The sequence below is a fragment of the Agelaius phoeniceus genome, chromosome 6, assembly GCF_051311805.1.
Source record: "Agelaius phoeniceus isolate bAgePho1 chromosome 6, bAgePho1.hap1, whole genome shotgun sequence".
Classification (NCBI taxonomy): domain Eukaryota; kingdom Metazoa; phylum Chordata; class Aves; order Passeriformes; family Icteridae; genus Agelaius; species Agelaius phoeniceus.
This window is the reverse complement of record NC_135270.1, coordinates 22,344,053-22,371,172: the sequence shown is the minus strand read 5'-3', so window position 1 is coordinate 22,371,172 and position 27,120 is coordinate 22,344,053. Positions and strand designations below refer to the sequence as shown.

The 27,120-nt window shown below is 38.7% G+C and overlaps 1 protein-coding gene across 5 annotated transcripts in view; it reads left to right on the top strand.

Annotated features, from left to right (window-relative positions):
• The first annotated feature begins 4,858 nt into the window (after nucleotides 1-4,858).
• The window catches only part of LRRC4C (leucine rich repeat containing 4C), a 485,229-nt gene continuing 462,967 nt past the window's right edge, over nucleotides 4,859-27,120 (top strand). For 3 of the 5 annotated variants that reach the window (XM_077180004.1, XM_077180002.1, XM_077180001.1), the window contains exon 1: nucleotides 4,859-5,508. The gene's annotated coding sequence lies outside the window, so the exon portion shown is untranslated. The remainder of the gene's footprint in view (nucleotides 5,509-27,120) is intronic. The other 2 variants (XM_077180000.1, XM_077179996.1) reach the window with 1 other exon arrangement.

Below are 27,120 nucleotides of genomic sequence, written 5' to 3'. Positions count from 1 at the left end.
TGTAAAAAGAATGCTCATGTTAGCTCAGGCTGAGGGTCTGTGTATTGGATCTGTGTCTTCTCCTTGCAGCAGCAGCTGCTGAAGGACGGAAAGAAGGAACTAAAAAAAGAGTTTATTTGCCCTGTTGACCAGAGAAGAAAAAAACATAATTTCCTTTGGAAAGGGAGTGGAAGTGTTGTGGGGGAATAGGTATAAATCAGAATATAAACAGTTGTATAAGATTTTAGGCTTTGGAGTCTGTGGGCATAGGCTTTTAAGATATAGGTAGATAGATAGTCTCATGAGCTGAACTTCTGAAACAGACTTTGTTTTTCATGCTTTCAAACAAGGTTTTAAACTTTCCTTTGAAGGAAGAAAGATAAAGAAACATGTACTTATATTTTTTTACTTCTGATTTTTCATCAAATTATTTTTTTCTTTTTTGCCTAAGATATTAGGGTTGGAAAATGTCTTTAAATAATAGCATCCAAATAGCAGAAAAACAAAGTGATTGATTTGTATTTCAGCATTGCAGAATTAATCTGAAATTACAGGCTTGAGACACTAAATTAAAGTTTTTAGGCAGAAGACTGGAACTTGATGGTAAGTCTATTGGAACTAAAAATACCCACAATGTAAGCTACTCAATTTTTCAAAATAGCTGGTTAGAAAAAAGCAAACTGTCACTCTATGAAAAGCCTGTCTTTATTTTAGGGCAGTAAATAATGAAATATTGTATTTAGTGTGTTTCTCAAGTTCTGAGGAACTCACTTGAGTTGCTCAGTGGATTGACTGTGAGTTTTAAGATATAAAGAACATGAAGAATGTGTTTGCTGCAGTTTTGCTTTTGTGCCTTTTCCCTGGAGGAAAGGTTTAAGATGATACTATTATTGCTATTACTCATATGTCTATTGCAACAGTAATGCATAGACCCTTACAGATTGTCTGCAAAGTTCTTGTAGCAGCAGAAATCTGTTTACCACTGATCTTGAATATAAACTTTGCAAATATTTCTTAAGTTAGCTGGCAATTAATTTTTCTCTTCTCCAGGTAATACATTCTCTTGTTGCTTTTCTACTTTCTTTCACTGTTTTCTCTGAAAAATATTTGTGGTTAATAATAGGCTTCACAACTCCCAGGAGAAAGATCATTGTGATCACTTTTCCAAAAACCTCAGTATTGCGCAGTTCAGCTCTCAAGTTGTCTCAAGTCCAGCAGTGGCAGTGGATACTTGGCTTCCTTACTAACAGCTGCCACTGCCCTCTAGCAGAGGCAGGAGAAGCTGCATTTGCTGCTTCACAGTCACTTCAGTTTTGAGGTCGGTGCATAAATTTACAGCACCCATTGATCCTGACTTTGTTAGGACTGCACCAAGCCAAATGGTGGATGAGAAACTGGTGTATATTTTCTTCTGATGATTGTCACTAGGGTGCTCATTGGGGGTTAGTGTGAACTCTGGAAGCTGTAACTCTTCAAACTTCATCAGCCAGGGGTGCCTGCTTGTACTGGGTGCCAGCCTCAGCCTGTCTCCAGGGACCTCTTGGGTCATCTTTCACTCCTGCTGTGGTCTTGCTAATACTTTCTCAGTGTGGGAATCAGACTCATAAATATGATTATTACTACACAAAGGAACTGGAAATTAAGAGGAAACAAGGGAACTGGATGCAAACAGCATATGGAATATGGGGCATCACTAAATCAAATGATGCCAATATAATAATAAAATGAAATATTGCAGAAATATTTGAGGGGCTTCTGGAGGATTTTTGCGTGGGAGCATGTGTGCTGGGTCAGCACTTTCTCTGTTGAGGGCTTTGCTGAGCTATAAGCTTGTGTTCTTCACTTGTGCTGAATTTCAGAAATTTTCAGAGGAGTGACATTGATATTAACTGACAGGTCATCAAATTCAGCTGAATGAGGTGAGGGCTAGAATGAGGGGGAGCTGAAGTCAAGTTTCTTTTGTTTTTTCCCCTTGGGAGATGGGACGGAGGAAGGGAGTGGTATATCCACCTGGTGTATATTGCATTGTAAACTGCCTTTGTTTTAACCAAAATGGGGGAACAAAACCAAAGATGTTTGTAAGACTGTTGTAATCAGGAGAGTGATGAGATGACCTAAGTGCAGCCTGTTTTTGGGGAAAAACTGAAATCAAACAGCAAGAAAAACCTCTTGGAGTGCAAAGAATATTTTTTCCTTTTGATTAATGTGAAAGTAATTAGCAGGTAGTATGGCTTTAAAAATGACATAAGGACAGGTGAGGTAGGACAAAAGTCTTTGCCTGCACCTTTGGGATTATGATGACCAATATTTGGAAGATACCAGTTTATTCTTGGGCGAAATTTCATCTTTCTTTTTCCTCTCTTCTTTAGCATGTATTCTGTGTCATGGAAATTAGAATGCAAGTCAGTTTAATTACTTTTGCTGTTGTTCCAGTCCCATGGATTGTAAATATTAGATTTATGAATAGATTTAATTAGCTCTGGAGCTTTTTTTAATATACTCAAGCAATTCTGACTGCACCTAGAAAAAGGTCATGAAAAAAGCTGTCCACAATGGACTTTGGTCTAGACATGAGGTCTTCCTTATAGTTAGAGCTATAAGTGTTATATCCTTGATGAACTTGTTAATCTGAGAGTAGCAAAATTATTCATACCACAGTCTTAGAAAACAGAACCTGCCATTAGCTTCATTAGTATGTGCTCTGGGATGATAGACTCTAAAAGTAGGAAGTGTCAGTGTAGTGCTATACTTCTGTGGCATTTTGGTCACTGCATGAGGTGGAAAAGGTTAGTGAGGAGTGTTTGACTGAAGAGAGCAAAGTCAATATGAAGGGCAGGTGAATGCATCAGGGCCTCTCAGCATGAGGAAATGAGTCCAGGCTGCTTATGACAGAAGACTATGAATCTGTGAGTGGCATACTAAAGTGTGCAGAGCACTCCTATCTGATTTTTTTGTGGCACAGATAATTGAAGGTTGGCACAGTGTACTTGGGAAATGCCACCATTTGCTTCCCTTGATTAGTGACAGTGACCAATGCAGGCAAAACTTTGGCTAGATGGATCTTCAGTCCAAGCTGCTGTGGCTGCTCGTGTTCCTATGTAGATAGGCATGTTTATGTTTGTGGATGACCAAGAATCCTCTCTAAGATCCACAAGTCAAGAAAACAGCAACATAAGATGTCATGCAGTGATTTGGAATAGGATGGAGGGCGAAGAAAGGCTAGGGTGGAGAAGGAAAATAATTGCAGCAAAGAAAAAAACGGCAACAATATACTAATTCTCCTGTTGGTACAGCGGATTTTCATATAAATACATCATTTTAGATTTAAATTATACAACAATTTAAGCTGAAGAAGTGAACAAAAGCCCAAGTGGTTATGTGTCATTTGTAAAACAGTGCAGGTCTTCCATCTTCTGAAACTGTGTCCTACATTTCTCTTTCCAGGTACCACAGCCTCCTTATCATGCTGTGTGGCTTTGCAAGTTCACTGGCTGTTAAAACTGCAGGGTTTACTTAACAGTGGAAGAGTTTTACTCCACATTAGTACTAAATATCGTGGCCACCATGCTTATGGATTTTGCCTTGTTACATTGCAGTCCTTTGTGCTACAGTAGCAGTAAAACTGCCACAGTCAGTGGCAAAGCAAAAGCTGCTTTGCCAGCTACTCCATGGTTGGTGTACCTAAAACTCCCCAAAGCACTTCCACCGTGTTCAATTACAGTTTGCTTGCTAAAACCTGTGGTGGTAGCTCTTTCTGATATGAAGCACCAAACTCATTTCATGTAGCTCATTCTTTAGGGAGCTTTGTCATGTGTATTTGGCTGCTCAGACCAATGAGCTGGTTCCTTAACAGTCCCTCATGGTTATAATTTACTGTAGTAATCCCTGAGCTGCTTCTGAGGAATGGTTTATTTTTGTTTTCATGTTTCTGAAGGGGTCTCAATCTTCAGTCTCCTGAAGGAGTCTGAAATGTCATCTGCTGCAAAAAGCTGAAATCATGGATGACGAGTGAGACAGCAGCGTTTGCATCCTGAACCTGATGCAGAGGGTCTGAATTACCTGTGGGAAAGCAAAGGCAATATGTCTGTTTTCCTATTTCATGAGTGAATTACAGCTAGGACTTGTACTTACCACAGCAGAATACTCAGGTTAGTGAACCAATGCAGGTCAGTTATTTAGGCAATAAAAGGAAAATCTGTTTTGGTTCTTGGACTGAGAACTCTAAACTCATTTCATAAGTGAAAGGTTTTGGCAAAACAATTCTCACTAAAGGAGGGAATTTCAAGCACCTTCGTAAATGCAGTGCTGGATGTCTGCCTCCACTGACATTCTAATTTTTTCTTTTCCTGCTAGAAGTCTTTTCTTTTCTAAAAATATTTTCTTGACTCTGCATATCACTGCCTAATCTAAAGATGGATAATAAAGTGCTGATTTTAAAATCCCAACTGGTTCAGGATATAAGAATGACTTTTAAAATATTGCTAAAATTATCTGTTTGGAACAAATTTTTGAACTGATTATGCTCTTCTGGCTGTAGTGTGGTTTCTACACTACCAACCCCCCACTCCCTCCCCCTATAACCATTGCTGCTGTCCTAATCTTCTAGACCGTTCAGTGCCCTCCTCTTATCCTAAGTAAAATACAATTGCTGGCTCCGGTATTCATTAGGTGATAATCCAGATTAATTCAGACTTTGATGTAGAAACAAGTCCTATTTCAGCTGCCAAGAAATCCAGATTGCCCCATGGAAAATGCACACACGCATGCACATACACACACACACACACGCAGTATGTAGAATGCCTTAAAGAAACTGTAGCTAACCACCTTATTAGTATTCCTCCCTCCTCTGTGTTTCACTTGCAGCAACAGAGGGCTGAGCAAAATGCAGTAGAACAGGGACAGAGACAGAGCTGGCAATCATCTCGGTGCAGGCTGCTGAATGTAGGGGGTGGGGGGGATGCAGCAAAGCAAGATTAATAACCTTGCCATAATCCTGTGCACCCTGGAAGGAGATACCTCCGGTGACTGAGCTGTTCTTGTCTTGATTAATTGGACTGAGTGAATGAGTGGCTGGCAATCCACCTGGTTTGGAGGCGACCCCCTGGTTTTGCTGCTCTCTGAATCCTCTACCCATCTGGGAAGGTAACAGTGAGACATACCATCTGCAGCACACACAGCAGCTATTGGAGGCTACTACTGACAGTTTGCACTACAGTTTTTTGGTGAGCAAGAAGCCAGGTATATTGTACAGTAGGATATTTCTGTGCTCAAGCTACTGAATTTCACAATCTGGTCCTTCAGCAACCCCCTACGCTCCCTTTCCAATTGCCTTTGAGTTCTGGGCTTACTTTTGGCATAGTCTCCTGGATGCATTTTGCTGGGGATGGAAGAGCAGTAAATGGAACCTCTGAAAACTAATTGTTTTGCTTCTGGGTGACTTGAGAAAGAAAAAAGCTTTAAGAATCACATCCACTTGGAGGAATTTAAATTTCTCTCTGAGAAGTTTATAGAGGAACTGTACTAAAGGTAAGTCCAGGGGATTGTCTGCCCCTTCTGTTTCCTTGTTTGTTTCCTGCTTGCTTAAAGTAGGGGAAAAAGGCTAAAACGTTAATACTGGGTGCATACAGAGTATGGTGTTTGTAAAGTCTGTGCTTGTAATTTGCATCCCCTTTTTACTTCCTTTTCTGCTTTTTTTTTTCCTCCTTCCCCTGCCATTTGCACAGTAAAAATGCTTGCAAAATAATAATCTATAGGGCTCCTGGAAAATGTTAGTTAAATAGCACTATAAAGCTCCTTTTATTTCAAAGGTATTAGAATTTCTAGGAAGAGAAATCTTTTTATTAAACAAGCTAAAATATTTGGGAAGTATCTTGAATGGGCAAGAAATATATAGCTCTTAGAGTATCTTCAATAGAAGCCTCCATATTTTCATAAATCTTGTCTAGTTTTTTCTCTGCATTTCAGTCAGCTCTGGAATGATGAATATGTAAGTACAAAGCTGTTTCTGCTGCTGTTAGCCGAAGAAGGTAGCAGAATAGAAATTTGTGGATTTGTGCATCCACTTACATGAAGTTCGTCTGTTTGCTTCTCATTAACCTTTTGAATGCTGCTTTCTTTTTTTTTTTTTTTTTGGCTACAGAATTTATGCAATATGCAGGACCAAGCAGTAATAACTCTTATGGTATAAAGTGCCAATCACAAATGGGTTTTTGTGGGCCATTAATTTTTGGGATGGGGTTGCTACTAAGCACTCAGGTGATGAAAGTAAATGCTTCATCCAGCATGGTTCATTGCACTCCAGAATTTCTGGAGATCTATCAGTTGTATTGCTCTGGTGCTACTCAGTATTTAAGCCTGGCACTTTGCCTCCCCCTGCACCCCCTTCCACAATGCAGTTTCTACTGTAACAGTATGACTGCTTTAGCCTTTCCCATTGTTCCATTAAATAATATAAATAAAATACCATTGCACTACAATAGAATCAGAGCTCTTGTAGTTGAGTCTTTTTTTTTTTTATTGCTGCACTGATAGTACTTAGCATTCCCAAGGAGGTAAACAAATCTGTAAATACATTTCAAAGATGCTTCATTCTCCAAGTGCAATTGCTAGGTACTCATGCCTTTTCAATTAAATGACTATGAATGGCTAATATTGAACAATACAGCATCTCTTTGAAATACTGCATAGCTGGATATGTACTGTAAAAAGACAGGGATCAACATAGAGTTCTACTGAGTAATCAGATGTTCAGGTGCTTCTATGTGTGTATGCAAAGAAAAGGGGAATTACATCAGATTTGTAAATACAAAGGCACGTTAGATAGGATGATCTGTTTGGTACAAAGTATAATGACCCTTGTAATAGATCCTGTGTTGTAAAGCTAAAAACTTAATGAAAAGGCTCTGCTTCAGAGTAATCGAATCACTTTATATTATTGCATCCTGTCAGTCAGTCCCTCTATTTCCCACTGGTTTTGCATAATAGCTTTAAAGATGGATTAAGGAAGAAAGGAGAACTGGTTATAGGTGTGTTTCCCCTCATTTTCTGGAAGTGATGCTTCTGTGTTGCATGTGCATTTACTGTATATGATTATGACAACCAGATCTTTCTGGGCAGGATGCAGTTTTCCATAGTTTTCCCATGTTGTACTTTGCTCAAGCCCCAAATGCATGCTGCATCAGAATCTTACTTCACCAGGCAATAAGCTGTGTTTTAACTATGGGGAACAGACTCTGTGTAATGAGGGCCAAAAAAAAGTGTGTGTGAGAAGAGATGACAACTCATGATTTTTAGAGCCTTACCCTGGTTTTAGAATTGAAGTACTGAATGAGACTATCAAAGCAGAGATGTTGACTGGATGAAAGCAGGGGACAAATGTTCTGGTTGGAGATGAAACTTTCATGTTCTGGCAAAAAAGACAGAAATGCGAAATGCATTCTTCACTTCCATTTCTGTATATTCTGATACATGGAATAAAATTTAGTCGTGTTGCCTCAAACTGAGTGGAAGAGCAGTAGCCTGTATGCTGGAAAAGAAGTATGTCATCACTCTTTATAGCGTCCAGCTGCTATTAATCATCTGTTTTTATGTAGTCATGCTTTTCCATTATCTCCTTATATTGCGGACTAAAGCAAATGCTGGTTATTTGGCATTTTAACAGGCTCACTGAAGAGGAAACCTTGTGCTTCTCTTCCCATGTTCCCCCAGTTGTGTTGGCTTAGATTTTCATTAGAACTTTACTGGAATTTTGCTTCTGATTTCTTAATTATACTGTCACACTTGTTATTTTGGTATCTCTTATACGTGATATTGTATCGAACATAACATGTTATTATAGAATCAATTTAATTTTCTAGTACTTTTGTTATTCTCATGGTAAGAGTGGAAATTTATAATACTCAGTTTTAGCAGGTTTTATGTGGAAACAGGCTTTAACACCAGTTGGACCATGTTGGGGTTTTTTGTTTTTAAAAACCCAAACCAGTAGTCAAATCTATAAAAGGAATTTTGTTTCATTTTAATGATCCTTGAATTTAACTTTTATTTCATAGTGTAATGCCCCATATGCCTTCAGTCTCACCTAATATGTAAAATGCTTTCTTCTCTGTACTCTTTGACTGCCTGTGTGAGCTCAATCCACTGTGCTCTGTGCATCTTGCTGGAATTTGATGGGAAGGCCTGCAAAGATCTTGCAGTAAGTGTGTCATAGGTAAAGTGTCTCAGTAGGAATATGGGGACAATGAGGTTCTCATGAACTGAATTGTCTAAATGTTATTGTAAGAATAAGTGGAAGATAATAGAAATTTCTTTTTCACTTAGTTCCAGTTAATTGAGCAGCTTCCTTTTCTTGTTGCTGAAGTCAGCCAACCAGGCACTAACCTTCTCCAGCACATGTTTCTGTGTTTCTAAGACCCAGGGTACTTTACACATGAATTCTTTCTTTCTTCTGGAACAAGCTGGACTGACAACTGGTAAGGCAATCTTGAAGCAGTGCAGTGGCATAGAAGTAAGGGGAGGATGGAAGAGAGATCTACCAGCAATTCCAGGACTTAAACCAAAAGAACCAGTTCTGTGGGAAGGCAGAAACCATCATTTTGATTGCTGACTCCCTGTGTTGGTCTGTAATATTATCTTACACTAATGTGATGACACTGGCCTGGTTTTGAAATAAGGAGGCAGAAAAGAGTAGTTTTTCAGAACATATTGCTTATAATGGTGTACTACTTTGACAAATACTCTGATCACTTGAAATTCATGCAGGTGGACTTTGGGTTCTTAACTCTTTAAAAGAATTAATAGTAAGTAAAATTTACTTTTTTTTCCACTTGAAGAAAAATGAATTTACAAATACATCCCTTGAATTGACAAGTTAGGTGAAAGAAGTAAATTACATTCCACATACCCCCACCCCCTTCCCACCTTCTCTTTTACTCTCCTTCCCATTTCTTTTCATTCTGTGTCAAAGGATAAGGTTTAGGAGTGAAGGAGTCACCAAAATTCCTTTTCCTAAGCTAGCAAGCAAACATGGTAGGTAATATGCTGCTTAAGAGTCTTGAATCTAATCCAAATTAATTGTAATTTCTAAAACCAATTTCAGTATTCCTAGTTGGAAGTGTGAAAGTGAAGTTTATTTGGGAGATTTGTTTAATTCTTTAGCTTGTTAAAAAGACAGTTAATTGAGTTGTTTAGGGAAGACACCCATTGTGATGCTATTTATTTGTCTTCTCACAGATTGAGGTAGCTAAGGAGGCATCTTTTAATAGTAAGAGTTCCTTATATTTTTTCAAATTAGTGTGGAAGTGTATGTACTTTTGAGTTATATAACAAAAATTTTAAAAATGAGAGCATGTTTATTTAGACATTGTGGCTTTCAGGAGGAGTGGCCCAAAAGAGTAGCTTTGAGAGCATGGTACATATATACAGGTGGGAATCTGCTTCCAGAGGTTGTTACTTCTCAGACTGCTCAAGTAGTGATGGTGAAATTCTCAAAGTGAAGATCAAATGACCCAGTGGAATGCTGAGTTTCAACAGCCGTTTCATATTGCCAAGGAGGAAACTTAGCGTTTTGGTGTTCTCACAATCTGCAAGATGCTGCTGTGTAAGAGCTCTTGCTGCCAAACTTAGAGTGGTTACATAAGGTAGAATCCTATTGATCCTGGGGGAGGATGGTGGGCAGAGATTTCTTCAGAAACTGGAGACTTTCTCAGAACAGATACTGCAGAGGCAGAACTGTACCAAGAAATCTAGGTCTCTTCCCAGTGCATATTGAAGAAACTTTTTGCACAGACAGGTGTTTTGTAATTTGCCAAAATTTCTTTACTCAACTGGCCATCAGTGGTAAGTATTCTTTGTGTTCTGTGCCTTGCGGAGGTGAACAGAAAGGTATAAAACAAAAACGTGCCTCAATGAAGCTCATAACTGCAGATGTAAAGGGCTTCTCTTCATGCATTTTTTAGATGTCATTGAGCTTGTGACCTGTAGCCAGCAGATTTTTCCATGAGGCCCATTCCAATCTCTTTGGTATTTTTAGATCTTGTTTTGGTAGGTTAAATTTATGTCAAGGACCCATGAAGTCCAGCATGTACTAGTAACTACAGAATATGTTCTAGTCCCATTGTCTGTCCTGCTTACAAAAGTAAGAGCAGACTTATGTCAGCTTCTGTTTAACTTCTCTGAAACAGCTGATTTGGTATGAAGGAAAGATGGTGAATGCAGTGGGAGGGTAGTAACACTCTTAAGGAAATGTTTGCTTAATTTCATTTAACTTCCTGTGGGAGCATTAGAGGCCCTCTCCTTACTCTAGTTTAGTTGTAGGAGAAAATGCAACATGGGGCTGTCAAGGAGTGGGCATGTATTTTATAGACTCTTTGCTCACTCTTTGAAATTTGTCTACCAGTGTATAAACTTTACTGTCTTTTCTGGTGACCCAGCAATAAATTGGCATATGAGAAAGAACAGCAATGCTTCTATACTGGCTGTGGTGCATCACTAGCTTATTTAGTACATTAAAGACATCATTCTGGTATGATTATGTAAATCTAGGGATGGCACCTCTTCGTCTGTGTGATTTCCCCCTCACCACTTACTGCTCATCAGTTAAACATTCTTGAAAGCATAGTTAGTAGTTACTAGTTGAAGGGACAAAGCGAAGGTGAATGTTCTGAGGGTTAAACCTTTCAAGAGAGGCTCTCATGTTGGGGCTCCTTTCGTTTCAATCTATTTTTCATTTTCTCTGGAGTGTCTCATAGGGGTGCATTTCATGTAAACCTGTAAATCTTCACAATACTCTTGGTTATTTCAGGAAGAAAATTATGCACGTTGAAATGAAATGATCTTCCTACTTAAAACCTGCAAGAGTAGCTGCCTTCTGAAAAGCAGAAAGTTCAATAGGAAAAAATGGAGAGAAAAGGGTGAAATAAGATGAACTCAGAGATTTACCTCTAAGGCAAAAGTAGTTTCCTATTTTTTGCAAGAATAGAAATAGGGATTGCATTGTTCAGACTGCATGTGGAAGAAAGTTTTAATTTTGCATGCAAAATGTATTTTGGCAGTTTGGCTGGGAGAAAATGGGTTGTAGAGTGTTCTTTTAAATTTTCAAGCATATGCTTCAGAAATTAGTCAGGTCTCAAGTCTCCATTTTTATTTTGAATAAGGCTAATAGCACAAGTGATGTTATGAAAACTCCATAAGAGATTTGGAACTTTCTTGAAAAAAAGCCTTGAAAACTTAAGGCTTGGATTTGTCTAGGAAACTTGAGCTGCAGTTCTTTAAATAAAGGAAGAATATATTAAGTAAAAATTAAACACAAGTCAGAACAGAACTTCATGGAAGTGCTACCCCTACAAAGACTCTTCAGTTATTGTATTGCAATTGAGTTGTAATATTAAAGTCATGTTCTTTATCTGTTCAGATATGCAATCATTCCTCTCATTAACTAAAAATAGTTAAGATCAGTTGAATTTAAAAATGGGAAGTAAACTGAGGCACACAGAGGAGGTAATTTACTAAGTAGGTATGCAAGAAGCTAAGTATCCAGAAATGGCTTCAAATCAAGTGACCAATACATTGAAAATTTGTATTGTGTAATAGAACTGAATGGGTAGGTATTTTCATTACTGGAAAAGAAAAGGTTATGATATCTGGAGATCATGAACTAGACCTCAGAATATTTGACAAAGGCAGTTTTTACATAATGAGTCAGGTCTTCTGTGAAAAATATATGCCAGAAGTGTGAAAACTTTGACCATCTTCAGAAACTAAAAAATTGATAGCTTTATTTTATCGGCTCTAGAATATGCAGAGGAATATGGTTGAGTTAATGTATGGCTGAATACATGCAACCTGTCATCAGGAAGTAAACATGTTTCTTTCTGCTCTTCATGTTTCGTATAACACCTATTCCATGTGATTTTTTTTTACTCTGAAATTTGCAGGGGGATGCTCGCAGTGGAGTGGGCTGTGTGTGGTAGCATTGCTCAGAGGTGTTTTTGTTTCCCTGTGACCCTCAGGACAGTGTCCATGCTCTTTACTGGAGAGCAAAGTGGCCTCGGGGAGCAAGGATTGCCCTGGTTCTCTTTGGCTCTTCCTACCCTGCAACTACCATGTGATTTAGACGAACGGTAAAGGGAGAGAGAGTCTAGCCTGACTTGTGAGCTTCCCTTTTCCTCCCTTCTCATTGATATTCAAGGCTTGCTGCAGTAACCCGATGCCCTCCTTTTACAGAAGTCACAACCCTTTCAGACCACAAAAGATCCCTTCAGACCGGGATTCCCTTGACAATCAGCTTTATAGTTTAAGCAGCTTTATGCAATACTGACAACAGTGACAGTTGAGAGAGGTAACTAGGAGACTTCTTGTATTATAAATACTTGGCTTGGGAGTGTGTGCTTAAGGGTCTTAAGCTGCCTAAAAGAGTCTCTTAATCTGCCTTAATTCTTCTTATTATATTATTTTTCTGAAGTAGGTGGAGATGCACAATCTTTCTTTTAATTTAGATGAGAAGAAAAGTTCCACACCTGTCTCATTGCACATTATATTTTTCATATGCTATTGTATGATTTATACGTTCTACTAGACATATTTGCAGAATGTAGGAAGAAAGGAGAAAAGGAGGAGTCTGTCCAAAACCCTTGTTTTTATAGAATGTATTTTCCCATTTGAAATCAAAGCTTTCCTTTGAATCATGAACACTTCAATGATTTTTCCATCTGGAATGTAATGGAAGATTCTGAGATCTGGCAATGGAGAAGACTATCTTCCTTATCTCCTATCTCTCTGTGACATAAACCTACTTTGTCTCTGTCTAGGAATGAGCCAACTTGAAATGTTTGTTGGTATCAGCAGGAATCAAGCTTCCCCCAAAACATCATTTTCTTTATGCATTTGGATATGGTAAGGGAAACTGTGGGAGAACACAGGACAGCCTATAAAGTCATGGCCTTGAGGATGCAGCAGAAGTAGAGATGGATAAAGTTACTGCTCTGATATTCATAAATGTTTACTTTGCTGGTAGAAATGTATTTTGCTATTATTGAGGGAGGAGAAAAGCCATGACTTGCCAAAATGTGCTTTCTAAATCTGAATATTTAGAAAAATAACATTCCTTTCTAAATGTAACATGAGTAATTATTTCCTAAATTTATTTTGTTCTAGTTTAATGTCTATTATACAATGAGAGTGCTTTCTTTTAAGCAGAAACCATGCCTGAGCTTTTAACAGTTAAAATCTTTTACTTCTGAACGTTGCTGGTGGTTGTCTTTCTTTCCATGTTGTTTAACTATAATTGGTGTACTAGAAGGCTCCTTGCATGATCTTGTCCAGGCCCTTGGGCAGTGGAAATGAGTAGGTACTTCCAATAAGGATATCAGTTTATGAGAAAAGACATTTGACCTCCAGTCATTCTACAAATTATTGTCTAAATAGTACTTTTCAGATGTAGGTGCATTTCTGGAGTCACTTCAGGCTGAGACCTGTTTAATTATTTAAGCCTAGTGGTGAGCACTACAAGAAGCAGTGGAGAAAAGGTCACTGGAGCAAGAAGAGCATATCTTCTACAAAAGACCCTGATGTACCACTTGATTTTAGTAGGATAAATACACAGACACTAGGAAACATTAAGAATTTAAGGTTTCATGGGCTTCTTACCATTGCTAGTAATGGGACTGGAAATTGCCTTTTGTTAGTGTAATACTGTTTGAATTTTTAATATTACAAAGCAAAACAAGTGCTTTGTTTCCTTTTCTGAAACAAATTGTGAATATGCTCTTACATGAAAAGTGTTTTGAGGAAGACTGCTAGTGTAATACTATGGTGGTTTGGTTTTCTTTTAACATCACATCTTAAAAGCAGCTACTTGAGCTGTTGGGATTTTTTTTCAGTTCTCTAGAGTCTCAATTTTATGATTTGATGTTATCATTGAAAAGGAGTTTGTGTGGATGATATGAGATGAAACTAATGTGTTTTGTCCTGACTTTTGTCCCAGATTGGAAGTCTGTTAGATTGTGTTGTTTTGGTAGACAAAAGAAAGCAATACCCCTCAATTGTCTCATTGCCCTATCCGTTAGACATAATCCCTAACAGTACTGGAAATATGTGCTGCCTTTAAATCTAGGCTAGTACTCTAGTACTTTTATAGGGAGCAGGCTCTTTTTCTGTGCTTGTTGACATTAACAGTGTTTAGGTAAGTATAAAAAAAAAGTTTAGGAAAAAATAGTCTTATTTGATCTACTGCAGGTGTATATAGCTACTTTTTGATCTGTCTTACTTCCTTTTGCTTTCTCTGTGACCAGTTTTCCTGTAGGGTAAAGAGTGTACAGATTTATGTACTGTATAGACTACTAAAACTGTTATTGAGCAATTGCATTATGCTGGTAAATTGCTCCCCAGTGCATGGTTGCTGCCCCTCAGGACAAAAATGAGAATCTTCCCTGCTGCCACCCTATGTCCTTCCGATGCCATTTCTGATTAACTTGCTTTCTCTGCATTACAGTAACAAATATCTTTAATGGCTTTTCATTATACATATGATGCCCCAAGTTTCATCAAATGAGGAAACACTTTTACTTGCTTGGGCTTTCAATTTCTACTTGCAGGCACTCAGCGAGCAGTAATTTTTTTGGATTTATTGTTCAATAGATGATGAAATGCAGTCATTTTGCAAGAGATAAAGCAATACTTTGCTTTAGAGATCAAACTGTTTAAACTGGCAGAACTGGAACAAAATGGGTTGTCCAAGCAATGCATTGTTGTACGGTCAAGACTGTGGTTCAGATATTTGGTCTTTTGCTACCTGTGACCTTTAGTGCCAAAAATTTTTCTATTAAGCTGCTCATTCCCAGGCAGGAGTGAGGGTCAGTACACCAGTGTTGCCTTGCTGCTGCCTTTTGCATTACCTTTATTGCTAAGTAGGTTTAAAACTGCACTGCGGTAGTGCAGTACACATGGAGAAATGGATCACTTTGGGCATGCCTGAATCTGAAATACCTGCAACAAGCCCTTGCTAGGACTGGTGCAACTGCTATTCACATTGGATGAGGGCAATAAAAGTGGATCACCATGTCACATAGTGGGCAACTTTTGTGTCATTAGCAGTGTTACTTTTGGCTTTGTTTGTGAGTATTGCCATCGTAATTTCAGTCTTGTTCTTTGCTTGCTTTGCATACCCTTAGCTGGTAAGGATGGAGATGAAAATATGCAAGCAACTTCTGACTCATTCTCTTCACATAACTTGAGAAGGATTAAGCAAGAGTTGAGTCACTAAAAGTCACTAAATCAACCATGAAATTGTGACTAGCTGTATTGGAGGCTGTGACTTGCTTTCCATTGTTTTGCATAGCCCCTCATTCACAGTAGGTGTGAAATCCAGCCACAGTTTGTACAGCAGCTTATGCTAATACACCATGTTACAAATCCTGCTCTGGAATTACAGGGTTGATTCTGTTTCCCCTGAGGGCAGAAACAGCAAAGTAGGACTGTGAGATCAGTTTGAATAATAGAGATAAATATTACAAAACCCATACAGGTGTTGAGCTGCTTTAATTGCTGTGTAGCTGCATAGGGAAACATGAGGACAGATAGTGCTCTGAGGACACTGGCTGGTAGAACTCCAAATGAATAGCTGGACCATGCAGCAGCTCCAGGGCTTAGGGATCTGATAGCAGTCCAGCCAGCTGTTCCCAGCAAAGGCTCTGATTGCAGTCTTTGGTAAAATAACACCTGTAGCAAGAGTTTTAACAAAGTTCAGATTATGTTGCCTTGTACCTTACAGGCATGAATTTAGAGGAATCTCTGCCTCCTGAAGATGATCTGCATGGTGTTTAATTGATATGAAGATTATAGGCTTCCATCAAAAAGTAATGTGACTGTGGTGATTACTCTTAAATTTATGGACTATAATAAAACATTTATACGGCATATTCCTGTTAAATTAGCCCATAGCATCTATTGTTTGGGGTGTTATTTTCTATTGAACTTGATTTGAGGATCTGAATGTAGAAAATTATTATTAAAAAGCAAGTTTTCATTACCTCATCCACCTTAGTATGTATTCCTTTACAGAGCAAATATATTTAGGTTCTCATTTACAGTTGAAGCATAAAAAAGCACTCAACATTTTACCCCTTCATATCTGTTGTAGTACAAGTTTGTTTAAAATGGTTCAAAAAGATGGTGGCTTTGAGTTCTGATTGTGGAAATTAATGCATTAAGGACTTGCAAATTCACAACAGATGATGAAACTATGTGGCATTTAAATTTTCAGTTCTAGGATATGACAGAGACAAAATTGAAACAATATTGTTTACATTCATTACTATGTATGTGTAGTCTTCCCTGAGAAAACTTAAAAATAATTTAAAATTCCAAATCTGAATAAGAAAAAGCACTGAGTCCTTCAAGACAGTCCCTACCACCCTCTGCATAAATACAACTATTATTTAAATAATACAATTAGTAAAACTTTAGTCTTATGATGTTCTGTCACTGTCAGAATGAGGTTGTGTCCATATCAAAATACTTTGGGCTAGTTTCTTTTATGAAATAACCTGAACTGACTTTGCCTTTTGACTTCAGATCTTCATAAATACAAATACCTCTCTTGTCTCTGCTGCCTTCATTGCTCTCTTAACACTGCATGACACAAACATTTTCAGATTTTATTCAGAGAGTAACACAGTATTTATTTAGAAATCCATTCCTGTTCTCATGTATGCAGCTAGAAATATCGTGTCTGTGAGCATATACACTCATCTATTATTTCAGAAGTTTCAAATGCTTCTGCCATAATCACTTATGCTAAAACAGAAGCTGATTTTCTGTCCAAAACATTAAAACTTCTTGTACTTGTGAGGCGACCAACTATCTGAAAATATTTAGATTACTTTTTTTTTTTTTTTTAGCCTGTAGAAAAAGCATTAAGTTTCAGCTGGCGTGGGCCCTGCCTAGTCTCCAAACATTGGTTTTGTGTTCACTGACCACAGGCATTTTTGCCTCCTCTCCCATAGAAGCTTTCTCCTTTGAGTTTCCTCTGCAAATCTTGAGCAAGATTGGAGCCCAGCATTTAAAGACCATTTAAGTGAGCCATATCTCTACTTCAAATCTTTTCATCTCTTCTCTTTGCTGTTTTTTTCTGGACTCCTTACTGAGTTTTATCACGATTGAGAGCAGTTTAAAATCGGTTTGTTTTCTTCGTGACCTGGAGGTGCTTAAAGCGTAGCTCTTCAAGAAGCGCCTCTTCTAAATTCAGTGTACAGTGGTGCAGCATAAGCCTTTGGAGCAGCCACCAGCAGGGCTCATGGAGCACCGGTCCGGCTGCTTCTCCTGCCGAATTGCACTGGCAAGGGGAAGAGGGGAGTGGGGAGGCAGCTGGGCTGACCGCGATAAAGCATCGTGCCGCTAAGTGAGCAAGCGGAGATGGTGCTAACAACTCATTAGTTCATTAGCTGTGGGTGTTGTTGTGGCTTAATATGCTTATTGCAAGCATGTAAATCCAATAAAGAATAGGTGAAATGACCTTATTACCTCTCCCAATCTCCCCCCTCCCTTTTGTCATAACTGTACCGTCTCTGCTGCAGGTATATAATTTGTTACCCGCTTTGATCTGAAAAGCTAGCTAAGGCTCAGGGCATTGCATACTGTGTTAAGAAGAGATGATGACAGTGCTTTTGCTGAATCTGTTCATTGAGTATGGAAGGAATTGGGCAACAGAACAACAACCTAAGCTTACTTCACTGATCAGTTTAAAAAAGAGGGCTTTAATGTTCAGAAGAAGAAATGAGCAACTTTTGTTTGTAGTGCATTAGTTTTGATCACTCCCTCTGATCTTTTTTTTTTTTTTTGCATGGAACTGGATTGGCTAATATGACCACTAGTCATTCAGCCCTGTTAGGGATGCAGGGGTTGCTGTATAAGGCTCTTGGTTTGATGAAGGAGACTAAAACTATCTTGTAACTATAATGAATAATGGTTGTTTGCACCTTGGAACAATGAAAATTTTAACCCATTTCTTTCCTGGATGGAAGAACACAAATACTCTACACCCCTCTCTTATATTTTTAGTTTTTTATTTTTTTTGGCACAGGGTTCTTCATCCATGTTGGATTTGGTTACTGTTGAGAGTCAAAAAGTAAATGACAGTACTTTGGATTTATAAAGTACTTGTTCAGTTCATAAATGAAAAATGCCTATTTTCTGTTGAAAGAGGGAAAACTCTATGGCTGCTTAGGCACTAGAATAGCTGGAGTTAGTTATCTTTAGAAATCAGACCAATGTAAAGTGTTCAGAGCTCTGTTTCGTGATTCTTGTAGATTTAGGTGAACATAGTTGCATAACTTTTACCTTAGTCAGCTTTTAAGGTAGCTTTTAAGTCATAAGGTCTTAAATTTGGAAGATTTGACATTCTAGGTTCTACCCTAGATGAAAGCTTTTCAGCAAAGTGCTATGGCCAAGGGCTAAAACTTGTGCAGAGTCCAAAGCTGCAAAATACTGAAGTTTTCTTTAATTATGGCAATTTGAAACTGGCCCAAATAGAAGTTATGACTATAAAAATTAAACCTATGACTCTGTCAGAAAACCAGTCATGTCCAGACTCTAACGACTTGGAAAGTGATTGCATATCCATAGTGAAGCTCACTACCAGTGTAACAGAATGTTTGACTGAATTCAAGTAACTGTTATTTCAATTTTTCTGTTAATCCACTTGACTCTTGAAGTACAATACCTTATTCTTACTTGCTATATAGAACTAGTCTTGCAGTAGGAAATTCAGTGGCTTGATTTGCAGATGGACTAAGTGATTTCATAAGTCATTAATATTAATGAATCCATCAGTGGGGAAACAATCTTGCAATTCTACTTGTTCTAAGTGTGTAAGCATGATTAATTTTAGATTCAACCTGGAAATACAAAGTGGCTTTTTTTTTCCCCTCCCCATTAAAAAAAATCTGCATCTGTTAAATGGAAGTGTTCATGAATTTGTGGAGGGATAGAGTGTAAGAAAATAGTGCAGAAGGTAGTCTCACACCTGAGGAGCTGCAGCTGTACCAATCACCAAAGATTAGGAACAGGCCTGCTTTTGATAGGCCACAGCTGTGTCTAATAGAAGACAAGTGATAGAAGACAAGTGCTACAAAAAAGTGGGTTAGCTGGGTGAGGAGAGAGATGGAGTTTGTTGGTTGTACTGTGAAGAGAGTTGGAGTTTGTTGGCTGTGCCATGAAGAAATCAGTGCTGTGAGGAGATGCCCATGAGAAATCACCAAGAAGGTATGGAAGGTTTACAATAAGATGACAACATGAAGTTTTGTAAGCTTGGAGAAAGAACAGAACAGTTCTTGAAGTAGTTCAGGGCTATTTGGAAAAGCATTGTGGAAGTAGGACTGTTCTTCTGTGTTTCTTTCAACTATCAAAATTACTTCAAGAACTGCCAGTCTTTTCTGAAAGTGTTACTCCTTGTGGCAGCTTATTAAGTGGCAGCTCATGCTAGGACTTTATGTGTATATGTGAAAGGCTATGGCACAAATCAAACACACATAGAGGACTGTAATACATATGTTACTGGTAATAAGCTACATTCACATGATGGAAATTATTCTAATACACACGTGGGCAAGTGAGGTGCTCATAGTAAGGCATGCTAGAGATCTATGCCTTTAAAGCACTTTATAGCCATTAAAAAAAACAGCATTCTTTTGATTAAAAAAAAACCAACAACAAACAGAAAATGCTGCTGAAATACTGGTGATTGTGGTATGTTTGTGTTGGGGTAGCACTTTAAGAGCATCTTGCTGCTTAGCTAATGCTTACTCATTGATTCTGTTTTCATATAGGCAACAAGTTGGGGTATTTTTTTGGTGGAAGTCCAGTGCAGCATTGGGTATGCCAGTGAACAAGATATAAGTTTTCCTTCAGAAAAATCCACCTGTATGTTGAAATTGTGCAAATGCCATAAAATTGTAATAAAATGTACCATAGTTTATTCCATGCCACAAGTTAAGGTATTTATCTTTTTGTTTAGGATATTAAAGAATGCATGAATAGTTTAACACATGGCAAGCTACTTCCAAATAACTCTTCAAAGGACTAGAACAGAAGTGTGAAGTAAAAAAAAAATTAAAAATCAATGTTTTCTTGGTTTCTTCTTTAGCTTTGAAGAGTAATATCAGTGTCCAAAAAAAACAGTTTTCTGCACTGTAAATGATTCTTTCTCCTGCTTAGAACCAGACCTTTATTAATAGTTTGTATGGTTGTCAGTAATTTTAGAACTCTTTTGAAAACAGTTATTTGCTTCCACTTCTGTCTCACTTTCTGTTCTTATCTGTGTAAACTTTGTCCTTTTCTGGGAAGAAAGACACTTTTCTTTCCCTCTGGAAATCTCACTTGACATTTAGCAAGGGATGTTTGTAAGAATGTCAGATTGATGAGGGCTGTTTGCTGAAGTCTCACAATGTTCATTCAGCTGAACAATATCTGTTGTTAACAGCTATAATTATTATGAGCAGGTTTAAAAGGACAAGCTTATTGCTGTACTTTGGCAAAATGCAGTTGAGCTGCTGGTTATTCAATAGTAATACTTGGCACATTATGTTGCTTTTTATCAAAGTGCTTATGGATATTGACTAATTAAATGCATCAGAGGCTATCTGTAGGTCGCTTGGTTGAGGGGAAGTAAATAACTTATTACAGTTATACACAAACTTAGTACAGTTTGTGAGTGTTTGGGTTCATAATGACAGACAAGAAATGGAGATATGGCCTTTGTAGTGGAGATATGACTCTTTTGCTGAGGTTTTGTTTAGGGCTTTCAGACTTGGCTTCACATTTTCATAAACCTGTGGGAATCCAGTAACTACAAATGAATCATTAAAGTTGACTGTCATTGAGTCAAAACATATAAAGCTTTTCTTCTCTGGTAAGACAAGACAGCACTGAAATCAAGGTGAAGCAGCGCAGATCACCTTACTGAAGGTGTTGGAAGCTGCTTACAAGTAAGAAGTTCCAGGAAACTTGGGCAAACTAAATGACTTTTGGAATTACAAATGTGCAGTATTTACAATACAAGCAACATGACCCACAAGTTATATTCCTGAATCTTACTGTCTATAGTTTGTATCTGGGACCTCTTTTATTGGACAAGTTGCTAGTGATGGTTGTTCTGCAAAGAAAAATGAAGTAAAGCACTGCAGAAAAATGAAACAAATTAGCTTACTTGGACTTAACACAATTGTCATGAGTCTTCTAATGTTTCTTAGCTAATCAAGCATGGGATGTGTAATAAGCAAGCGCTTCCTGTCTTACATTAAATATATTGTACTTGATTATGTAGACAGCTCTGGGCAGATATGTAATCAGATAAGTACTTGAGCCCAGGCTCTAGTGACTATTTGCTAATTGATAAAAAGATGGCTGCATAGTAGCCTAAATGGTAATTGGGCCATATGTTAGGAAAGGGAAGCACGTGTTTTGCTAGCTGAATGTACCTGGCAGAGCAGAACACGACAATACCTTACCCATGTATTTCATGTATATGAAACAGGAAACTAGAAATCATCATGTAGCTATATAGGTACTGGAAATGGGAAGCTCTTTTCCTAAAGTTTTGAGATAACATGGTGTTTGTGGAAGTCTTTGTATTGGTCATCCTGCTAGTTTGAAGCATAAAGAAATATCTACATAAATTTCTCTTAGGGTTTGGGGGAAGGTGGTAGCAAGTGAATTTCAATACATTAATTTCCAAGCATCATAAACTGTGTAATTTGCTGTTTGGGCATTTATATAAATTATTACAAAGAATTATGAAATAACATTTAGCTGATTATTATTCCTAGTTAACTGACATATGCTCAGACCAGCTGTACTGAGCTTGAAATCATCTGACATATTCGAGCCTTTTAGACTTGAGAGCAGTTATCAAGAGATCTCAAAAATGGATTTTCTTGTATCTTGTGTGTTCCTTTTGCATAAGCAAGCAGAATTGACTTTGAAAAGTTCTCCATGATTACTAATTCTTATTGTGGCATTAAAGCCGCATTTGTTTCAGAATGCTTGCATGTGTGGTAGGTGACTCTTCATAATCTGACACTTATCAGGGCACATAAATCAAAGTTAAGCTTTTAAAAATTCAGGCCTTTGTTCGCTCTGATGTTGTTTAGATTTAGTTATCATATTTTAACTGTACACCGTCTCACTCCCCACTTTGTGTCTGCAGCTCTGGACAAAACATTGCTGATGATCATGAGACTCTGGCTGCTCACTGACATTGCTGGGAAATTGTAGCCCTTGCCACCCTGGGCTGACTTTTTGGCTGGCAAGGTGTTTTTCTTTTAAGTCCTGAGGTGCTGGTAAATAATTATGGAGAAGATCATTCACCTTTCTGTAGGTTTGCTAACTTCCTGTGAGCCTTAGTCCCCACTTTACAGCCTCTCTTTTGATGAAATTTTCCAAACTGACCCCAATTCATTGTTAGGGTGATACATAAACCTTAAATACACAAAGCTTCTGGGTGTGCTTTTTAGTATTTTTTTCTACTTAACTTTATTGTGATGTCTCATTATTAGGTGTTATGTTCATTTTGGGAATGATTTCTGATGAAATGGAGTTTATGAAGGGAGCGACCAACCCACTGAGAGGCTACTAATTTGGATAGATTAAAGGATAATCTTCTTTAGGTGTGAATTTGAAAGGATAGTGTCTGTCCACAGGATGATCAGCTGTACTTGTATAATTTTTGGCAGATGTCTAATTTCTTTTTAAAGACCTCCAATGATGAAGACTATGCAGACTCCCTAGGCACATTTGTCCCTTACATGAAGCTAGTGAACAGTCACTGAGAAGTTGGCTGTAGAGTTTCAATATTTATTAATGCATTCAGGGCCCTCATCTGTACACCAATATACTTGTCCTTATTCCCATCAGCATGTGCTGGATGACTTCACAGATTAGAATCCTTTAACTAGAGCATGGAAAATTCTGCCAGAGATTAACATTTCCAGGCCCAGTGCACTTTGTATGTTCTGCCAGACTATTGCTGGGAAACATGCAGGTTTGGTTTTACTTGGAACTGGTTCTAGGGAAACTTCTTCTGGAACCTGCTTGAGTAGAGACAGCTGCTAAGGATAGTCATGTGATGAAACATGTAGGATTTTGTTTCTTCCTAGTGTCTTGTGGCTTACTATCTGGAGTCACTTTGCTTATAACTATGTGATCTTCCCTCCAGCAACGGAGTATGTTTTCATAAACAGAACAGAATTGATTTGATAATGCTTTATGTGAGTAGGGATATTTCCATACCCAAAAGGTAGGGATACCAGATAAATGGTAAGAGCAGATGGCACTGTCATTATCAGAGGAAAACAACTAAAGAAGTTTCTTAAGAGGGGGAAGTGAATCAAAGAATTCTGTGCATAAGCATGCTCTCAGCTGTCTTTGTATACTTAGAATTTCAGATTCAGCTCTGCTGCTTTTGCTACTTTGCTCTGCTTTCAGCTAGAAGCAAGTCCTCCCTTTGATTCATAGGCAAAGAACCATGGCAGAGCTGTTGACCAAGGAAGCAGCTGGGTGGGAGGACATAATAAAGAACTGATCTCCCGTGGCTAGAGTAAGTCTCAGAGTACTGAGTGACCAAAAGGAGGAACAGAGATGGAACAAGGTGGGGATAGTGTCAGTTGTGGAAAATAAACTTTGTTCAAGCATCTGGAGCTAAGCAATTTCTTTGTTTATTTCTCAAAGTGTGCTGTCCAGTTTTATCTCCCATATGTGTTTAGCTGCTTGCAGTGCTTGCTTGCTAAGATTTATGAAGTCTGCATAATGTGACTGCATGCTGATCAGCTTTCCTTTTAGAGTACTGAGTTGGTGTAATTGCCTCTAAGATGAACCAAATCAGTGCTGAAACTTTGGCTGTGGGAGAAATGCAGTCCTGTGGTCTTAGTTTGGGGCTAGAAATGTAAATTTTGGTGTGTTGCCCACTGCTTTGCGAGTAGGTTTTTGTCACCAAGTCACCACCCAGCAACAGAAAAAAATGGAAACCCAAAACAACTTTTGTAGAGCTGGCTCTGTAAATGAAACATTCACCACTCTGTCTGGAGATGGTTTCTTGATTTTAAAGTGGTTGGAGACATTGGCGTACACATTTGTAGTACAAAACGTTTTGTCATGTGTACTTTTCATGTCACTATTAAAATTTTAAATTTTATTTCTTATTATCATGTAGTTGTGGGTTTTTTCTGATGTGAGTCCTAGTTAATAAAAAATGTTTTCCCTAGACTTTTTTGTTTGTATTTTTAAAAACATAATTGAAAGTATTCCTTTCCCCTCTACTGAATTCTTATTTTTGTCGCTGAGTCGCCTGCTTCGCATATCATGTGTTAACTGATATTTTTACTTGCTATTTTATTACATTGGTTCTTAGTCTCTCCAGAATATGTTTCTATTGTGCTATTTGCTGTGCAAATGTAGGAGAGAGCTGCAAGATACTGTGCTTTCATGTGTGAGCTGGGGGAGCAAAGATTGTTTGGACTCAGAAGAAATTATGGTGTGTGGAAGGTTCTTGTATCTTAAACATGATGTAGGCAAAAAGAAAAAAAAATCTATTTTAGGAGTCAGGTTCTCTATTTATAGTTCTTTGCACACCTTTCTAAGAGACACATTTGAAGCTGCATCATCTGACGTGATCTAGCAATCAGCCCTCTGAGAAGGTGCTCTTTGAAGGAAAAGACACGGAGAGGCTACGGGAGATCAAAGAGCAGGTTCCTTAGTGGCCCCCATTGCGCCGATTCCCTGCGCAAAGCCCTTCGCTGCCTCGCCGCTCACCCGCAGGAGCAGAGCGCTGCCGGCCGCCCCGGGGATGCCGCTCGCCGCTCCCGCCGAGGCGGCTGCCCCGCGGCCACGCTCCCGGGCGCTGCGGCACTCGCTCCTCGGCAGCGGGCCCGCTCCCGGCTGTCAGCTTCCAGGATGCTGCCGGCAGCCGGAGAGGAGCCCTGGAGTCCCTAGTGGTAACGACAGGGAAACAAACAGCTCCTTTTTCCCTCTTTATCCTCGGCAAAGAATGGGACCGGCACCGCAGCTGCACCGTGGTGAGCACTAACCGGCGGCTTTGCTCGGTACCACTTGCAGACCTCCTTTTCTTTTGGCATGCTATATTTGCCTCCTTAGCCGTATGGCTGCTGTTTTGTGTCACACTTGCAATAAATTCTCACCAGGACTTCTCTGTCCTTCCAATTTTCTTGTGTATTTTCTTGTATTGCAGTGTCTTTATCCTGAGGGAGCTGCTGCAACTGAAGAACAGTAGGAGTAAATAAGCTGCTTTGCATGCCTTACTTGTTTTCCTTTTACCTTCAGGCCAAGTTCTTGATACTGCAAAACAAAATTTTCTTCTATACTCTGTCAGAACCTGTGAGCACTCTTTTTGTACTAATTTTTATCATTTTAGTGGGACCCAGGGTAAAAATTGACTTGTTACTATCAACCTGTGTACCTTCTAGGAAAAATGCTTGTAAAAGGTTGTGTGTGCGCTGTGATATTCACGATGTAGATTAGGATGCGAATCTCAAATGCCGGCAGTACTATTGGATGTTGCCAGGTACTGCTTCTCCTCTGGTTTTCCACCTTTCAGCTGAGGTACCTTGTCTCTTAGCTACTTCTAATTTTTTGCTGATGTTTTTATGGAATATTTTGCAGTTCTGTAGATGTTTGATTATTACTTTGTTCTGAAATCTATTCTGCCATTTCGATACCCACAACCTCTTGCCCCTTGCTTGTGGCTTTACACTATGCAGAGCAAAGAACAGTTTTGCAATCTGGTGGGTGCCAGTGGTAAAAAGCTTGGTCAAAACAAACAGGTCCAGTGACAATTAGTGACTTATGTTGTGTATTGAACAGGCAGGGTACAAGTGTTTGTGTTTCACCAAGTGTGAAGTAGGATGTAGCAGACTGGTAGGGTCTGTAGCAAAGGACAAATGTAACCTTAAGTGGGATTTGTATCCATGTATCCAGGTTGCTTTCTGTCATCCTGTAACCAAGGGCTCAGAAGTCATGTGTCACTTTCTGCAGTATTGATGCTGTAAGTGGAGTTGCTTAAGGCTGTGTATTAAACCTCACTACAGGTATAATTTAACTATTCTCTCTTCAGTTGCAGAAGAGAGAAGAGCACTGTCTCTGTACCTTGTCACCCCGTATGTGCTGCAAAAGATTTTTCTGTCATATCTATACCCCACATGTATTTCGTTCCTCTTGCATAATTCATTGTTGAAGAATTTGCATTTCCCTGAAGTTGAAAGTTCCAAGAGTGCATTGTAATGATGAGAGAAATGGGAGCAGAAGAAGCTGACTGGGTTTGTTTTTTTTTTGACCTAGCACTTCTGCAAATTTATTTATTGTACAAATATCTCTTAAGTAAGAGGCAGTTGAACTGGTGCCAGTGGAATATTTCAGACTTTAAAAGTGACAAGGCCCATTTATATTCATACTTGGAAAAGCATTTTCTGAGCTGCCTCAGCACAAGGTGACCATCTGTCTGTGTCCCCTGCTAACCTGGCAGTGAGGGAGAGCTGAACCTTTGGCTGTCTCCTGCATACAGACACCCATGAACCCTTTTTCTCCCTAAAGTCAGCTGTTTACTGCAGGTTTGATATGGGAAGCAGTCATGGACAAATGGGCTACTGTTTTGGGCAGATATACAACAGGGAGGTTTTGGTGTGGTACCATGTAGAGAGGTGTTGTCACAGATAATAACATCCAAGTAGCCTATACAAGAACCAGTCTCTAGTAGTTGGGGATAAAACACATAGGATATGTGTTGGGATAGCTACAGCTGTTTGAGAGATCTCACTATTCTTGAATAAGAGTTAAGCATGTATGCTAAAGCATACATGTGGCTTTCTTTACAGATCATTGTGCAAATATCTTTCATGTGAGAATCCTTTCTTTTAAGGCAGATGAGTAAAGGATACTTCCAAGAAACTCTCTTGGCTATTACATATTAGTAACTTAGGTTGTGGTTTATTTTTTTTTAATGGATTTAACATAGCTTGCATCAACAAGGACTTAAAAGCCCATAATAAAAGAAACGTGGTGAGAGAGCAATTAGCCCTCATTGAGGGGTACTCTGTTATGCTACATCATTGAGTCATGGGAATACCCACTTTTGTCCTA